The 6,775-nt window shown below is 39.9% G+C and overlaps 1 pseudogene; it reads right to left on the bottom strand.

Moving 5' to 3' along the window:
* Window positions 1-5,039: 5,039 nt before the first annotated feature.
* LOC101577011 lies at window positions 5,040-6,018 on the bottom strand (annotated as a pseudogene).
* Window positions 6,019-6,775: the final 757 nt, after the last annotated feature.

Here is a 6,775-nt window from a genome sequence, read left to right as displayed (position 1 = left end):
GCACTGGGATTACAGGTGTATGCCACCATGCCCAGACTCAGGCCAGCTCAGCTCATCCAGGGGCAGAGCTGGCATGGCATGTAGTGTCGGGGATCGAACCCAGGTCCCTGCACTTGCCTGAGCTTGCCTAAGCAGGCACTTTAGTGTGCTGAGCTTTCTCACCAGCCCTCTACCATTCCTTCTTTAAATAGTTTTTTTTAATGTCCTTTGCACTATCTCCCATTTTTTTCATTTACTCATATCTTTACTTTTTAAAATTCATTTTTAAATTTATTTGATACAGGGTCACACTATGCAGTTCAGGCTTATAGTGATCCTCCTGTCTCAGGCTCCCCAGAGCTGGGAGCTGCACCACCCAGGTGCACCACCGTGCCCTGTTTTGAGGACAGCATGGCATACAATGCCAGGGAGCTGGAGTCCTTGTGCTTGCCAGGCAGGCACTTAGACCACAGAGCTATCTCCCCAGCCTGCTCCTATCAATCTTAATGTTACTTTTCATTGTATTGTTTAATAGCTGTTATATTGATTTTTCGTAGTCTGTTGCTATTTTAGTGAATTTTCTGGTACCAGGCAGGCAGGTGCTTATGCCCCTCAGCTGTCTACCCAGCTGACATGTTTCTTTTCATAATCACTAATTATAATCCTGTTTTCTGATCTGACTAACTGTCCTCACATTGGTTTATTCTGCTGCAAATGCTTTGAATACAATTTTTAACCTTCTGGATATCTGGTTGAATTTGTTTCATGGATTCCTTTTTTTTCCTATGTTGAACACTCATGGTTTTTGTCCTTTTCCTAAGCTCTTTTTTTCTTAAAAAAAATCTGTATATTCTCCAGATTCACTAAAATCATGTCCTTAATTAATGTCACTATCCATGGTGTTTTCTGAGGAATTTTTTCTGATTTTTTTTTTTTTTTCCTAGAGCTTCTTTGTTCTGCTTTGTTACTTCTGCTGTTCCCATTTCTCAGAGTCCAGCTGGGTGGCTTTTGAATTGTTCCACCTCATTGCCCCATGGGTTTGCTTTTGGTGAGCTGGAAGTCTGGAGTTGTGTCTTGCTTCTGTGTCTTCTCATTTTCAATTATTTTTAAGTTTAATTCCTGAGTTGGATCTTATAAATTGGTTATGACTGGTCACTTTGTTGCTAGTATCAAGAACCCTAGGGCTGGCCAAGTGGATTAAAGCGCCTGCAAGCAGGCGCAGGGGCGAGGATTCAGCTTCCCATTCCTTACCAGACCCACCCTTAAGGCAGCCTGAGCCAGCCAAAAAAAAAAAAAAAAACAACCAAAAAACCCCAAACCTTTAGGAAATGATTACTGCTCAGAGATATATCTTCCCAGTAGATGAGGCTTCTGGGCTTGAAGGCTGTTGCAGGATCCTACCTCTTCAGTTTAGTGGCAATGAGAAGTTGTTTCCTTTTTGGGTTAGCTCTGGTTCTTTGGCACTTGCCGCTCTTACTGTTTTTGACCCTTGCGCAGTCTCAGTCTTGACATAGCAGGAAGAACAACTGAGTAGAGCAGTTATGTCACCTTGGCTAAAACAGTACAGTCAGTAATAACAGTAGTGTCAAACACAGCCTTGAAAATGACATACTGTGACATTCACTTACCTCCTTGACTCTATGAACAAGATTTGTGGTTATATAAAAAGAAAATGTAAACTGTGTACAGTACATAAATATACCCTCAATAGGGCACTTTTCTTTTTTTTGGTGGAACCAGGAATTGAACTCAGGCCCTTGTGCTTGCCAGCACTTATTCTCCTGAGCCATCTCCCTGGCCCTAGTATGGCACTTTTACCCTGAAAGGTAAAAATTTAAAAAGGTTTGGGGAAAAATGTAGAAGAGGAGGAGGAGAGTGGAAGCACAAGAGAAAAGCATAATGGAAAATTAGGCAAACTTTGGGAAATGGGTGAAGAAAACAGGAGGGAAAAAGAGAAGGAAGAAATAAAAAGAACAACCACAAAACAAAGTGTTCACACTTATATAAAAGCAAGAACAATGAGAAAAAAAGAAAGGAGAAAATAAGAAAAAATAATTAATCCACATTTTGGGATGTCTCTGCTGTCACTGGCATACAAAGTGGGCAGAGAGCACAGATCTGTGTTTATTAATCCCAACAAGCCAGCCACAGACTTCAGGCTGAGTCGTGGATAATCTTCACTAGCCTAGATCTTTTGTTCCTCTGAAGTTCAGGCTGCTTTCTGGCTGTAAGGCTGGAAACACTCTGCCTGCAACACTGTGCGCCTCTTGCTGGCTGGACTCAGGTCTTTCTCTTGGTTCTGCCTCACCCTAACACTGAGTGGCTAGATGGAGCCAGCCTGTACGTTCTGTGAATTCTAAGCTTGATGGGCCCCTTTTCAAGATGGTAACTGGCCCATCACTCTCTCCTTGGGGACATCTGAACCCAGGTAACTGACCAGCCCCTGCAGCCTGCTGCATCCACTGGTTTGTTCCACTGGTGCCTTCTCTGTGGAGACCTGTGAGGTTGCCGCTTGTCAGGTTGCCTCCATGCTGTGAGTGAGGGCTCAGGGAGCAGGCACTGCTCCACACCTCCTTCTGTGTTGAAGCCCCTGTTGCTCTTCCTGTGGCCTTTTAATTTTTGTTTCAGATCCTTGCTGCGTTCCGGAGGCCCACTTCCCTTTTTCTCTTCCTCGTACTGCTATATTCCAGAATCTGGACAGTAAATCTTGGAGAGGCTCTGTGCTGCTCACCACTTGGCCATCTTCCTGGAAGTTCCAAATTTATTCTTCGTTATGGCAGAGTACAAGTTATACATAAATACCACACATTTGTTATCCATTCATATGTTGGTGGCAATAGCTCAGTGGCACAGGCACTTGCCTGGCAAGCACAAGGTCCTGAGTGTGATTCCCAGTATTGAAGAAAAAGAAAAAAAGGGAAAGATTTAGCTATTATGAATTGTTCTCCTGTAAACATGGATGTGCATATTATCACTGTAATATTATTATTATTATTATTTATATTTTTATTTATTTATGTGTATGTGTGTGTGTGTGTGGCCAGCTCAGCCCACCAGGGGGCGGGGCTGGCTGGCATGTGGTGCTGGGGGATTGAACCATGGTCCCTGTGCTTTGGCTAAGCTTGTTCTAAGTAGGTGCTTTAGACCACTGAGCCATCTCACCAGCCCCATCACTGTAATATTATGTCTTTAATTTTCTTTGAGAAGATACCTGGAGGAAATAGCCAGACCAAATGGAATTTCTAGTTTTAGTGTTTGGAGGGATTTTCATATGAATTTCTGCAGTGATTGTACCAGTTTATACTTCTATCAGCAGTGAAGAAGTGTCCTCCCACCAGGCTCTCCAGCATTTATTGTTGTTTCTTGATGATGCCTACTCTTTTTGGTTTGAGAGGGAATCACAGTGTTGTTTTAATTTACATTTCTCCAATGGCCAGTGCTGTTGAGCACTTTTTCATGTACTTATTGGCCATTTTGAGGACAGCATGAGCAGCTTAGCAAGACCCCCTCTTCAAAATTAAAAAGTAGGAGGACTTGGATATAGCTTAATAGTGAAGCATTTGCTTAAGGTGCTGTGGTGCTGAGTTTAGACCTCAGTGCTCTGAATAAGAAATCTAGTTTTCTGGTTTCTCTTGAAAGTGTATCCTAGCTAGGAAAGCTAGATTTCCTCATGCTAAGTTTGCTGGAGTTGAGTGGCCATTGCTTTTTACATGGAAATTCTAGTTAAGCACATTTTGTCCATACCACTCCTAATGTCTTCTATTCTTTATATTTTTCCTTGTTTTAAAAAGACTTTATTCATAAACAAACAAAATTCATGAATTGTATATTTTTTAGAAGACAAAAAGACTAGAATTATTTTGTGCATAGCTCATTTTAGGTTTCAATCTTGATTACTGATATTTATATTGTACTACTATTTGTACTATGTACACTTACATTAAAACAGTACTACTTTTATAACTTTAACAATCTAATGTTGTCTTCCTTGATTACCACTTAGTATGATTTCTTACTGAATGTTTAAAATGAGTAACTTTTGTGTTCTTTAATAGAAAAAAAAAAACTGTTACCAAGCAAATCTATATTTCAAAAAGGTCTTTCAAGGAATTTTATCAAGGAACATAATTGAATATTTACCAAAAAAGTGAATTGTTTCTTAGTGAGCTCACCAAGTTAAATTTCTGCGTATAGTTTAAGACAAATATTTACAATAACATATGAAATGTGTAAGATTCCTTCAGCCGTTTTAGGCTCAATCTTATTACATTAAGCCCCTGACCTCCGAACATCTGAGCTGTGAATTTTCACAGGTGAACCAGCCTCCCAGTAGGAACATTCCCAGTGTTCAGCTCACATCTTTACCTTACCATTTTAAGGTAACCATGAAAGTAAAAATAATTTTTTGTTAGGTTTTTAATGCTTTACATTGTATATTTGTGTCAAAGGTGTGTAAGTATCACTTTGTTGTACTCACAGCAGATCCAATTTATGAATGTTCTCTGGGAATGTAACCAGTTCACAAGTCAGGGAGTTCATGTAGTTAATTCATGAGAGACTTATCACAAAAACCAATGCTCATAGATTTAGTGAGTTAAAAAAATAAGAAATCATTGGACTGAAGTTTATAAAGTTATTTCTAGTCGTAGCTGTCCCACAGATACAATGGCAGGATTCTCTTTACTTTTCTTAGCCCACTTCCTTGCTCTGAAGCTGGCAACCACTAACTAACTGCCTCCTAGAAGTCAAGTTGACAGTCCATGACCTCAGATGCTGGAGGTCTGGAAAGGAATCTTTCCAGATAAATAACCTTGAAGTGCTCTGTTCCAGAGTTAGTATTCTATGATATGAACAAGAGTATACTCATATTCAGTGTCCTGAGATTAATACACAAAGACTTCCAAGTGAAAGCAAAAGGGAATTATTAAAAGTGTCCTATGTGAACATTGGTAAAATAACTTTTAAAATCAAAAGCAGGTTTTCTGTATTTATTCAGAGGGTGATTCAATCGTAGAAGGAAGCTTTTAGCTTTACGAAATCCTATATTTAACATTTTTTTCCTCAGCAATTATTTTAATTTTTATATTCTTGAATACAGATTCCTTCATCTGAAGTTTTTCATGTACTCAGGTATTTTGCGTGATGTCTGATGTGATCAGCAATGAAGTAGTAACTATGGTCATAACCCTCTTGTAATCTTAAAAACAACAGGAATTTTCTTTTCTGTACAAGCAGTGATGAAGTTATCTGGGAGTAGCTGCCCATCTGTACGGAACTGATCATCTTTTCCTTGATCAATCAGTATGTCCAGCTGAGAACCTGGATAAGACTTCACAAGATGAGTTGCATCATAAGTCTTCCACTTACTTTGATCTGTTCCCAAATATCCAGTAAAGGCTTTTTTGCCCCAAGGACAGGGCACTGGGTTGCAAATTGGAGCAAATGCTGACACAGATTTGTATTTTCCAGGGTTTTTCAAAGCACAAATCAGAGCTCCATGGCCTCCCATGGAGTGGCCAGAAATAGATGTCCTCAGGGGGTCCACTGGAAAATTGGTATTAATGAATTGGGGAAGCTCCTGTGTTACGTAAGAGTACATTCTGTAATTAGTTTTCCAAGGGTCTTCAGTAGCATTCACATAAAACCCCGCTCCAGTGCCAAAGTCCCAGCTATCATCTTACCTTTAATATTGCATCCACGAGGGCTGGTATCTGGAGCAATGACAACAAGGCCATGTTCTGAGGCAGCTTGATGATAACCAGATTTTGATATAAAATTTTGTTCTGTGCAAGTTAAACCAGAGAGCCAGTACAGGGCAGGGCACTTTCCAGTTTCTGCCTTTGGTGGTAAGTAGACAGCAAATTTCATTTTACATTTTAGCTCCACACGCTCATGTTCAAAAATTTTCTGCAATCCCCCAAAGCACTTGTTGCTGGAAATCTGCTTAAACGCCATTCTTCTCCTGTTTAATTGGTATTTGCTTGTCTGTACCACAGGACAGATCCTTGGGCGCGTGGGCGGCAGCGCGACGTCCACGGGAAGGGCGCTGTCTTCTATTCTTTAATATTTCCCAATTTTGTTTGCGTTGTAGTTAATTGTTTAGTATTCATATTTAACATGTGAAAGACTCAGCTCTCATTACATCCCTGAAATCTGTCCTGCACAACCTTCCCCATTTCTCTTTGCTCAAGCAAACCTTTGGTGTCATCATTCTCTTTATCTTACAATTCATATCCATTTGTGTCAGAAAGTTCTGTTGGCAGAACCTTAAAATATATCTCCGATTTGACCACTTGTTTTCTCTTCCCTTTCAGTTTCTGTGCTCCATGTCACCACCATCCCCCAGCTGCCTTTGTGTGGTCTTCTAATTCGCCTCTCCTTTGCCTTTCTGTTGACTTTAAATACAGCAGTCAGGTAATCCTTTTAAAATGGAGGGTTTGAAAGAGAAAATAAAATCTGAAGGGTATAGTACAGACTGGGAAAAGGGAATAAACCTATTCAAAAGGAAGGAATTACTGAGTTGAAACATACAAGAGAAGTTGTGGGGGAAGAGATACATCTTTAAGCAGGATGGTTTGGACAACTGTACAGTGGATTTCTGTTGGTCTATGGAAAGTAGCAGTTACTGCTTAATTTGTTTTGTCTTTTTTCAATTGTCCTTTTTCTCTTCTTAATTTCTTACATATTTTTTTCTTTTTTCTTTTTTTTTTTTTCCTTTTTCTGGTTGCCAGTTAAACAGTTTTAATCCATAGCTTAACAAAGAAGGGTCATACACTGAAGTCAACACATTATCTAG

The sequence above is a fragment of the Octodon degus genome, unplaced genomic scaffold (genome assembly GCF_000260255.1).
Source record: "Octodon degus isolate 3935 unplaced genomic scaffold, OctDeg1.0 scaffold00228, whole genome shotgun sequence".
Lineage (NCBI taxonomy): Eukaryota > Metazoa > Chordata > Mammalia > Rodentia > Octodontidae > Octodon > Octodon degus.
This window is presented reverse-complemented; position numbering and strand designations above follow the sequence as displayed.